Source organism: Schistocerca serialis, chromosome 4, assembly GCF_023864345.2.
Source record: "Schistocerca serialis cubense isolate TAMUIC-IGC-003099 chromosome 4, iqSchSeri2.2, whole genome shotgun sequence".
NCBI classification, from domain to species: domain Eukaryota; kingdom Metazoa; phylum Arthropoda; class Insecta; order Orthoptera; family Acrididae; genus Schistocerca; species Schistocerca serialis.
Window position 1 is genome coordinate 373,026,580 of NC_064641.1, and position 12,548 is coordinate 373,039,127.

The following is a 12,548-nucleotide window of genomic DNA, read 5'->3' on the forward strand; positions in this document are numbered from 1 at the left end:
ACGAAAAGATCCGAGAAATTAGAGCAAATACGGAGACTTACAAGCAGTCGTTCTTTCCACGCACAATTCGTGAATGGAACAGGGAAGGGGGGATCAGATAGTGGTACAATAAGTACCCTCCGCCACACACCGTAAGGTGGCTCGCGGAGTATAGATGTAGATGTAGATGTAGATGTAGAATCGACAATCTCAAAAACGTCGGTGTTCAGAATGCCAAACCAACATCGATTGCACCCGTACCATATTTCTATGCACCAGGAATTGCATGGCGACGACACTGGACGTTGTGTATAGTTCTGCAACTGAGCACAAGAGAAATTACGGGACGATGACAGATTTTTGCACGCGTTTTCTTTAGCAACGAAGCGTCATTCACCAACAGCGATAACGTAAACCTGCATAATATGCACTATTGCGCAACGGTAAATCCACGATGGCTGCGACAAGGGCAACATCAGCGACCTTGGCGGGTTAATATATGGTGCGGCATTATGGGAGGAAGGAGAATTGGCCCCCATCTTTAATCGATGACAATCTAAATGTGCAATTTATGCTGATTTCCTACGTAATGGTCTACCGATGTTACTACAAGATGTTTCACTGCATGACAAAATGGCGATGTACTTCCAACGTGATGGATGTCCGGAACATAGCTCGCGTGCGGTTGAAGCGGTATTGAATAGCTTATTTCATGACAGGTGGATTGGTCGTCGAAGCACCATACTATGGCCCGCACGTTCACCGGATGTGACGTCCCCGGATTTCTTTCTGTGAGGTAAGTTGAAGGATATTTGCTATCGTGATCCACCGACAACGCCTGACAACATGTGTCAGAGCATTGTCAGTGCATGTGCGAACATTACGGAATACGAACTACTCGCTGTTGAGAGGAATGTCGTTATACGTATTGCCAAATGCATTGAGGTTGACGGACATCATTTTGAGCATTTATTGCATTAATGTGGTATTTGCAGGTAATCACGCTGTAACAGCATGCGTTCTCAGAAATGATAAGTTGACAAAGGTACATGTATGACAATGGAACAACCGAATAAAATGTTCAAACGTACCTAAGTTCTGTATTTTAATTTAATAAACCTACCTGTTACCAACTGTTCGTCTAATATTGTGATCCAAATGTTTGTGACTATTACAGCGCCATCTATCACAAAGCCGGCTGTGGTGGCCGAGCGGTTCTAGGCGCCACAGGCTGGAACTGTGCGACCGCTACGGTCGCAGGTTCGAATCCTGCCTCGGGCATGGATGTGTGTGATGTCCTTACGTGAGTTAGGTTTAAGTAGTTGTAAGTTGTAGGGGACTGATGACCTCAGACGCTAAGCCCCATAGTGCTCAGAGCCATTTGCACCAATTTTTTCTATCACAAACAGAAAAAAGTGGTCCAACTAAAACATTCATATTTCTTTACGTACTACACGAATATGTAACAAAAATGGTCGTTCCTATTTAAAAAACGCTGTTGATATCCGTTTGACCTATGGCACCGCCCTCTAGCGGGCCAACCATCTGGTTTCCCCCTTCAAGCTAGACGAGTTTCGTTCTTTGTAGTTTTTTCTTTTGGCGCTTATTTCGTGAGATATCTGGCGCGGTCACGATCAATGAACCACACTGTATATTACAGCGCGGAGTGACCGCGCAGTTTGAGGCGCCATGCGTGGTTCCTCCCGCCCGAGTTACGAGTCCTACCCTGGGCATGGGTGTGTGTGTGTGTGTGTGTGTGTGTGTGTGTGTGTGTGTGTGTGTGTGTTGATCTTAGCATAAGTTAGGTTAAGTAGTGTGTAAGACTACGGACCGATGACCTCAGCAGTTCGGTCCCTTAGGAATTCCTGCACACACAGACACTAATATATTACGACTTTCCTTGAATAAAACACGTAGTAATAAACATTACGATGGTTTAGTAGCAATAAAACATTATTCTCTCTTTAATGTTCTAGTGTTATTTTTGGCCGTTCCGCATGTGTGTGTGTGTGTGTGTGTGTGTGTGTGTGTGTGTGTGTGTGTGTGTACGGAAATGTTGTAATGGTGGCCTTGTCCAGAGGAAAGAAGGAATTGCCGATGAATGCGCATGTGAGGTTCACCAAAACCGCAAAGGATAATCCAAGTTTTATAACATTATCTTTCTTGGCGATAAATTATGATGTCCGGAGTACAATACATCCACAAAATGTCAGACTAACGAATGTACGAATTCCAAACTGGTTATACAGTTATGAAATGGAATATGAAATCCGTGCTGTTCCAGAAATATCTCTGACTGTCCTTGTCAGAGAAGCCTTGCTGTGAGTGCTGTTTGGATGGTGTTAAAGGAGGAAGTGAGGCAAAAAGAGGTAGGGCGAAGTCTCCGCAAACACAGTCTACTTGGGAAGAAGGCAGAAAATGGAATGGGTATGTGAGCAATCAGGCTGTGCACTGCACGTAAGACCACTGAGCAGTGAGGGCACAGTACCAAGCTACAGGCACGAGTGCAGGTTGTCTGGCTGTTTCCTTTTCTCTCCGCTGTTGATGGGTTACAATGTCATAGTGGGTGCTGCGCCTGCCACGTTACGATAAGGATGGAGGCGGAAGTGAGGGGATTATGTTGGAGGAGCTGCTCAGCTGCGTTTGCGAGTGGATAAAGAGCTGCCACTCCAGCGATCTCTGAAGTTGAAATTACGGTCTCTTGGCAGTGCTTCGCCGTCCGTTCTGCTGTGGTAGAGGCTATTTACTATTTTCCTTTTTACCGCTATTATAATGGTATAGCAGTTTGACGGGTTTAACTGTAGTTCCTCACGATGTTTTTAAGGCAGACATTAACCATTATCAGTATTTGGGTGGCGTCACTGGTCAGACATTGTCGCTGATCAGTGTACGATCGACGTCGTTTTGGATTGTCATGGTGGCTCGTTACGCCATTGCCCTTTTATTTGTTTCCCTTCCGTCAGGTTTGTGTCATTCATTTGGTCGCGTCAATGCTGAATCCTTGTGTGACCTTGCGCCCTTCTTAAACTGTGCATGACAGTGCACTAGTAGTCCGCCTCCAGTAGCTGAATGGACAGCTGGCATGGTAGCTCAGCGTATTTGGTCAGAGAGATGTATGGCCTCTGTAAAAAAAAAAAAAAAAAAAAAAAAAAAAAAGTGAAAAGGTCAACAACGGATGTCATGGGACGTCCGCTACTGCGAAATAATGACGAACAAAATGAAAAAAAGATAATGGTCAGCGTGACGGATTGTCAAGTCTCTGGGCCCGGGTTCTGTTACCGCATAGGTCGGGGAACTTTCTCCGCCCAGGGCCTGGGTGTTGTGCTGTCCTCATCATCAACCTATCATCCTCATCGACTGCAGATCACCGAAGTGGCGTCAAATTGAAAGACCGGGCCACGTGGGATTAGCCGAGCGGTCTGGTGCTCTGGAGTCATGGACTGTGCAGCTGGTACCAGCGGAAGTTCGAGTCCTTCCTCGGGCATGGGTGTGTGTGTTTGTTCTTAGGATAATTTAGATTAGGTAGTTTGTGAGCTTAGGGACTGATGACCTTAGCGATTAAGTCCCATAAGATTTCATACACATTTGAACATTTTTTTAAAGACCGGCACCCGGCGAAGGGTCTGCCCGACGGGGGGGTCCTAGCCATACGATTAAATTGAGAAAGTGCACTGGTCTGTAGTGAAATTGAGTGGCTTGTGTTGAATGCTACGGTTTATTCTCATTCGACCTCCGGTCCAAATTAGTAGTAACTTAGGCTTGTTTTCAGTTTGCCTATGTCTGTAACCGTCATTCCTTTTAAGTCCTGCAAAGGACTATGATATTGTGTTAGGTTAATTTATGAAACTTCTCAGTAACGTACAAAGCTTCTCACCTTCTCATTGCTTTTAAATATTTCTCTGGTAGGACCAATGTTTTGTAGCAGATGGTTCAATGTATCTGAAAGCTATTGATTTAAGATTGCCACGATTTAATCTTGTAGGGTTAAGCCACATGTGCAAAGGTTGTGTGAAGTTCAATATCTGTCAAGCTAACTGATCTTTGTTTGTCATGTAAGCATTTAGGTAATTTCGTCTCGAAGATTTATTTTTAAAGAAAGGCTAATATTCGTGATTGTTTAGGAGTTAGGGTTGTATTGTATTGTACTGTATGTTAATCGGGGGCCTAGAGAAGACGGAGAGGCTCCGTCCCCGCCACAGCCGCAGTGGTCCACAACACCATGACGACTATCGCAGTCCACTTCACCCCTTTGCCGCCCCACACCGAACCACTCTTTCAGGGTTATTGTGCGGTTTGGCCCCCGGTGGAACCCCACCAGAGAACGTCTCACACCAGACGAGCGTAACCCCTGTGTTTGGGTGGTAGATTAATGATGGTGTACGCGTACGTGGAGAACTTGTTTGCGCAGCAATCGCTGACATATTGTTGCTGAGTCGTAATGGGGGGAAGCAGCCCGAATTCGCCGAGGCAGATGGAAAACCTCCTAAAAACCGTCCACAGACTGGCCGGCTCACCGGACCACGACACAAGTCCGCCGGGCGGATTCGTGCCGGGGACCAGGCGCTCCTTCCCAATCCGGAAAGTCGTACGTTAGACCGCACGGCTAACCCGGCGGGCAAGGAGTTACGATTACGGAAACTTTAAATACTCGTCGTAACTCTCTTTGTTTTAAAGTGAGACGGCAACATCCAATTTTTTTATCAGATATGATGAACAATGCCCTGATCAAAATTCCAGTGTCAAAATGCCATAAAAAGGGAACCAGTGTTCAGAATGACGTCAAATTTGAACATTGTATTATTGACTCAGGGGAAAACGTTTTGGAACAAAAAAAGAAAAAAAGTAACGAAAAAGTTACCAACGTAACGCGCCGTAAGCGTCAGAATATGCACACCAATGGAGGTGCGGCACACGACTCTTCCTCATTTGCGTCCGAGGCGCCCAACATGGCTTTCTGCATGAAGGACCACGCGCTGCTGGTAAAACTTTTTTACAAAAACGGTAACTGTGAATCAGTAGCGCAGCAGAAGGTCTGGACACTCAAGAATATAAAAAAAGGCAATGGCCCGATGCCTGCTGAAGGTCTGGAGAAAATGATCACAAAATTCGTAAAGACAGGTTCTTTTGCAGTGAAATGTGGCAGAGGGGGGGACAGCAATTGATCCGACGTCTTTCGAAGATGTTGGCACAGCAGGGGGGCGGGAGGGGGGGGGGTGGTGGGGTCTGAGCGGTAGTATGCAAACTTGCAGTGCTCGAGGAATTGCCTGTACATTCGACATCCCTGCGAGCACGGTGCATAAAACCCAACAAAAGATTCTCCATTGCTATCAGTACCAAATCATGCATATTCAAGATTTGCTTTCAGTTGACGTGCCAGCAAGACAAACATTCGGTCTGGAATTTCTTACCCGCATGGACGAGGACAAGGAGTGGTCATGGAATATTCTGCGGACAGATGCAGCCCATTCTCGTCTCCAAAGAAACGTCAGTTCGCAGTACTGCAGAATATGTACAACGGAAAATCCACACGCATAATTGGTACGACTTCATTCTGCGAAAATGACTGCGTGGTGCGGGCTAACGGCATCGTTTATCGTATGGTCGCATTTTTTTTTTAAGAGACGAGTCAGGTGGGTTATGCTCATGTACCGCCACTAGTAAACGCTTTGAGATTCATTTAGCACCGACGTTATTCCAGCGCATCAACAGCGCGGACGTGTGGGTAGAATTATCTTTATGCAAGGTGGCTCTCCTTCCTACGTGGCACAGTTAGTGAAGCGGCTCCTATAGAGGCGTTTCAGAGAAGCTAGAAGCATCAGCCGTCGTCTCCCAACAGCCTGATTTTAATCCGTGTGACTTGTCGCTTTGGCGGTATCTGAAAATTGTGAATTGAAGGTACTCCGATCTGTTGTGGAATATGCTGTTCCTCGATTTCAGCTTTTGGCAGTAAACGGTGGACAGCATATTGAAGACGTCTTGCGTCAGCCTCACGACAATTAGAAACCGATGTCGTTTTGTTTACTACGCTTTTCTGGGATCCAGGACAATTAAAAACCGACATCATTTTAAAATTTTGAACAAAGCTACAGTTCAGCAATGGTGAATAGGAATGAATGATTTGAGCAAATCATCCAACCAGTTACAGATAAAGAGTTCTATTAACAACCCCTGATATTGTATTCTTCAGAAGTACACGAACACATAGAATCACATATTGGCGACAGCAAATCTCAGAGCGTAGAAGCTCATGTCGTACGTTTCCAAAGCGTAAAAATTACGATTTACATCTAAGTGAAAGATACCCTACCTTTCAATTCGATCTACATTTGGATCTGAAGGCCTTTACGCTTAGCCCACCTCCAATGAATTTTACTTAGTTTTACTGATAGTCAAATACACCATGTTACTTGACATAAGCTTCTTTGCATTAAGATTTTTCTTCGCCAGGGGCACAGGACTATTACAGTTTTACGTGACCATGTACTTCTGACGAAGAAAATTTTACGGTTGTTGAAACCACGTTCAAGCGTTGTTAATTGACCTTTATACGAGAAACTGGTTAGCTAATTTTCTGAAATCAATCAGCGATGTAATTTTTATTTTTATGTGTTTTGTGGCGCCGGAGAATTTAAAAACTGATGTAATTTGGCTATTTATGCGGTATTTGGCCTCAGGACTGTTCAAAACCGATTTTTCCCATCGGATGTGGTTGGACATGACAGTGGTGGATGAATTTAACTACCAATGCTACAACTGTTGAATACCGAATTTGTGCAATCATAGACATTGTACAGTACACATGGTTTAATGTGCTACTCAAACCATGGCCGTTTATCTGACGTTTGTAGCCGACCCCATTTATGTTAAGATGTTTACAGCGCCATCTATTGGTGTTTTTTTCTTCTTGTTCCATTGCGGCAATATATGCAGTTTAGATTTGACGTCATTCTGAGCAGTGGGTCCTTTTTCTACAGCATTTTGAAACTGAAGCTTTACTGATGGACGCCCTGTGTAAGGGCGAGTGTTGCTTCTCATGTATCTGAAGAATTTCAGCCAAATATTTTTTAATGTAGGTTGAAAGATTTATTTTCTTCATGCCAATAGAGACAAAATATGTCTGGAGATTAAACTGTGATTCGATGAGCTGTGGTGAACTCACTCTTTGTGAAGTATAATGTTCAGACTCTGTGTTTATATTAAATGATGAGTTGATATTGGTCCCTCGGAATTATCAGCACGCTCTACTTCCCAATGACTGCGCTCCCTACCAGCGCAGAGACGTTGCTCATCGGGCTTATTGAAAAACAAATAATAATGAAAATAATAATAGTGGCAAATATAAAGTGTACAAGACCAATGTTATCTGTCATAGCGAATTCTGGGGAAAGAAAGTTTAAGGAGACTGTAGCAACTAAGAATGGTAGGAAAAGAGGGAGATGTGGTGGGAAAGAAGGCCGCCCAAGGGTAACGAGTGCATTCAGGCACAATAGTAATCCTTACTGTTGCTTTAGTAGATATTAAATTAATTACTATCTTTTAAAGCTGGAGATGGTTCAAATGGTTGAAATGGCTCTGAGCACTATGGGACTTAACTTCTGAGGTCATCAGTCCCCTAGAACTTAGAACTGCTTAGAACTAACTAAGGACGTCACACACATACATGTCCGAGGCAGGATTCGAACCTGCGACCGCAGCGGTCAGGCGGCTCCAGGCAGTAGCGCCTAGAACCGCTCGGCCACTCTGGTCGGCCTGGAGAGGGTATTCAGTTCTCTAATGTAATGAGAAAGTTCACTCCAGAATAAGGTTCCTGTTACTGAGGACCTCAAGAAAGTGGCTGAACAAAGGAGTGGGACCGTAAAGAGATTGTTCTAATGGGAAAGGTTGTTTCTGCTGTGTTATTCCGACAAGAACGTTAAGATCTAAGAGGTGTATGAGATACAGTAGAGAACACAGTGGGTATGGAAATCTCGTCGCTTGTCTGCACGCAGCCAGAATGTCTGTGTATATGATGGTGAAATATGATCAAAGAGTAGATCAACACGTATATAACGTACAGAGGCAGTTATAACCAGTTGCAGACGCTGTGAGCTTTCCTGAGAAAGGCCTTGCAGGATAACATCGCTGTAATTAATAACGAGAAATATGTTCGTTCAACTTTCCTTTTTCAAGTGAACGGGGCATAACGTTTTATATACTTTTTCTACATTTTGCAAGGCCTGACACCATCTCGTCCACCTCTGTAATGGGTTGAAAAGACATTTCGAACGAATCAAAAGCACTGTTGACAGAGGTTGTGATTATCTACGTAGCTGTATACAGGGTAACGTTTTGTATACCAAAGTGTACGATTTCACTCTCCTTGGCACTTCGCGACTACATTTGTATAAACAAAAGCAAGAAGGAAGAGTCGTCTGTTGCGAGATGCAGTTAATTCTCACTGACTATTTTTTATACGTCTAACAGTGAGTAGGATGTGGCTTATATGCTCTCATATAGAAAACTCACAGACTTTCTTTCCGACATGTGAAACAGGAAGAGTTAACCAATCGTCTACAATAGTTATTGATTTTTACCCAGAAACGCACTCCAATATTAATTACATAAATAATGTAAATAACTCAACAGGCATTGGATGTCATTTCTGTAGGCGAGAAATCGTGCGCCTTACACGGCACATTTCAAAAGACCTCTAAACAACTGGAGACTGGTCGTGAAGCACATCTTGAAACAAAGACTGATAGCGCTTCCTTTTGAAAACTCCTGTTCGATGTAAGAATATGTAAGATCAATTTACAGTAGTGACTTGTGATTTATTATAACGGAACTATTTAGGATATTAAAACTGCTGCAATGACTTGAGCTGTAACGCCGTGCAGACATTTTGAGTAGTGCGCTCCACACCACCTAACCGTTATTAATAATTCGAAATTCGCGTCTTGTACTAGCACACTAGATGTAGTCAATATTTTTCCTTTGAATGTAGTGGTATGTTACATGATTGCGTGCCATTGTCAAAGTGAGCTTTGTAAATGTAAATAAAAAAAATGAAATTACTGTCGTTGAGTGAAACTGTATTTCAGAATTTCATTTTGAGTAGCTCATCACTTAACACCGCGATAAGAAGAAATGAGAGAGAGAAAGAGAGAGAGAGAGGGTTAAAGACTTGTTGGATATCTACCTTGACTAGATAGCATTTTAATATTTCACACATGTAATAGTCAATTTCGAAACAATTTATCTGGACGCTACTTTCGTTTTGGGTTTCACTGCTCTAGAAACCGTTTACGTTTATAGTCTCACTTGCTTAGTTTCAATGAGTAGTCAAACACACAATTAGCTGATACATAAGAGCAAGTGAAACGATGGGAATTGCAACACCTCTGATTAATCTGTACCTGCTTAAATGAACGAGGTGAATTCTGTGGGGATGATATGCTGAGTTTCTTCACCGACCAAAGCTGCACATTGCGTTAATGTATAGGCGGTAGACAAATCGGACGTTTCCTTTTTAATCTGGAATGTGGAATGACACTCGCAGTAGGGACTGACATATTCCTGTTAACTAAACAGCAATAGGGTACGCATCTCACTGCTAGTACCGAACGGTGGTCAAGAAACATTGTCGTTCAAGCCATCCCATTAGTCAAATAACGATCCTGAATTCTTTTTTACCACTTGAATTAAATGTGGTTAAGGTCAGCTTCAAAATCAATATATACAGTCGTAAAACAACGGCTGTGGGTACATGTCACCGAAAATTCTGTTAGATGATCTACATCTGCATCTTCAAAGTGCAACTCATCTTACGCTGTCTACGGGAGGCTACCTGTCGTACGCAATTATCATCCCCCCACCCATTCTGGTTTTGTTACCAAACACTGTTTAGGAGAAGAGACTGTTAGCAAGATCCCCTAAGAATTCTAGTTTCTCTCAGTTTCCCACTACGTTCTTTTGATACCACATATGAGGAGACAATTATATTTTACCTGACTCCCCGTGGAATGATCGTTCTCTAAAGTTTCATACTTACCCAGAGCGTGAAGCCCAATGCCACAAGTGTGTGTATTGTTAGTGTCGGACAACCACCCTTGTTTCGGAAGATCGCTTTGTCATACACGTATTAGTAATCATAATGTAAAAATAACTGTGGAAACAGCTCTGAGAGTAATAGATCTATTTTTGAGCTATGAGTAACTCAGGCGCGATGGTGTGATAGAATTTCATTTTCATGACTTGGATCACGCATTGGTCTCCTGAAGAACCGCTACGAATATTCCGACAAATACTTCCATCCATGACTTCATGATTAAAGTCTTTGATTACTCGTAAAGGAAAGTGTATTTCTATAAGTCTTCTAATATCCTAAAAGTACAGGCGATACTGAAACTGTCGAGGAGATTTTATTTTGAAACTGCGAGTTATATTTGTGCGAAGTACACATGTAGCTTTTTTTTTAATTTTATTTATTTATTTTCCTTGTAAGACCATGACTTTCCATTTAAGTTGGTGGTAGTAGGTGATGTCATCAGTAATGGGTGATTACGGCTTACTTTGCGCACATCATGTTCCAAGCGAATTTCACTTGCCAACACTGAAACATGAATTAAATTTTAGCGAGCTACAGCTGGATGCTGTCGTTCTACCATATATCTTGAAGAGTGTACCTAAACGTTCCCTTACTTTACACACAGCTTCACAAAGTACGTATTCAGCACAGTAATACCAGCTGTGTAATACAAAGTAACAGAAAAGCTAAGATGATTTCATATTTTAAAATTTTTTGTGTGGCTGTGGTGACAGTGTACAGTATTAAGTCAAGATATACGCCGAGTAAAAATTTCTTGTACTTCTCTCAGGAAGTGCCTGTGTTAGCCCATTTGTAGTCACAAATTCGGAAAGCGAGTTGTTTGTATTTGTGTTTGTGATGTAGAAATATGATATGGATGTGAGTGGTGCCTTATAAAATAGAATTTACATAATGTATTATGAAGAAAAAGTTGCAGTCTTAAGGTATATGAACTATTATATTCCACAGATATCTGCTGAGCCATTACATAGGATTCGTTAAATCTAATACAAATGCGAAAAGTAATCGTCGGCATAGATTAAAACAATTAACGAAAGTAGTCAACCAAGTATCGCGTGCTTCATTTTTGCATGCTTTTGATGACAGTTCTTGAATATTTTTCGCTAGATGAATTTCAATGACGCTACACGTTTTGGAAGAATACGCGTTCTCATAATAGCGCCTTCTCACTTGTGAAAAATAAATTTGAACAATTGACATATTTCCATTCATTAATTCACATCCGCTTTTATTGTGAAGAAAACCTGTTATTTTCTCCCAGAAAGAGAAATAACTGTCGAAAATAGCAGTTCTTTGTTTGAAAACAGCTAACTGAAAATCGCTCGAAATTGACGAAATGCGTGAAGGAGCATAAAATAATAGTGAAGATGACGCTACACATACTGATCATGTTCATTGTTCAAATACAACACCGCTGTTGGTATAATGCTATTGTAAGTTGTCAGCCTTTATAAATTAAGAAGAGCTATTTTTACTTACCAGTATTTGACATACGCATTCACTACAATAAGATTTATGCTGAGAAGCGTAGTATATACCTATTGAGATGATTATTCTGAAACAATGCATTCTTAAAAGACTAATTCCGGATACAAAAATCTACTTCGTGCCAATAAAATATTGCTCACAACCTATAGAACCTCCTAACCTTCACCACGAGGCATATTGTGGGTTACGGTCTCTGATCAGAAAACCAGACATGTATTTAGGACAGAAATACGGCTAGTACTTGAATTTATATGAAAATACTTGTCCAATAGTACACTAACCTGTCGGTAATAGCGTAGCAGTCAAGAAGATAAATGAAAATGGATCTAATGCGCAAAATACCTTGCAAACACGACACAAAAACGGCGTAACTTTAAGCATTATGCTGCAGTCCAGAATCGCAGCATAACGTCCTATGAATAAGAAGCTAGAAACAGAGAATGCTGTAAAACGGATCTTTGAAACGATTTCCTCTCGAGTGACACTGGTTGTATCACTGAAATTGTGACACTGTGCACCTACCTGTTGCTAGTCAGCACATTTGAAGTCAGTCTCAGGGGTAACACCAGGAGCGAGTTTCAACACGACAGCAGCTTGGAAGAGTTGGAGACATGGCTCCCCGGCGGAAGAGAACCCAAGGGAGCGCAGCTGCGGAGGAGCGCTGACCGCTGCGGCGATGAGGCGGCGCCGGCGGGGCAGCGACGCGTGCAGAAGGCGGCGGCGCCTGGAACACTGGCGCTCTCTGGTCCGCGGCGTCGGACGCGAGCCGCTGCCGGCTCAAATGTGACGACGCCGTCACGGCGGGGTGGGGGCGGGGGAGGGGAAGAGGTCGCGCATGCGCCCCGCTCGTGCGTTCTTCTCTCCACGTCGCTGTCTGCACGTCACTGGACAGCTCACGCAGCGATGAACCTTGCACGCAGTTAGTACTACCCACGTAACAAAACAAAACGCAACTTTTCTTTTTAACTTTTGCGAATGCGTCGAGACGTATAAC

The 12,548-nt window shown here is 42.9% G+C and overlaps 1 protein-coding gene across 2 annotated transcripts in view; it reads right to left on the reverse strand.

The window, feature by feature from the left end:
- Positions 1-12,273, reverse strand: part of LOC126474198 (uncharacterized) — a 154,791-nt gene extending 142,518 nt beyond the window's left edge. For both annotated transcript variants that reach the window (XM_050101661.1, XM_050101662.1), the window contains exon 1: positions 12,077-12,273. The gene's annotated coding sequence lies outside the window, so the exon portion shown is untranslated. The remainder of the gene's footprint in view (positions 1-12,076) is intronic.
- Between the last annotated feature and the right edge of the window lie 275 nt (positions 12,274-12,548).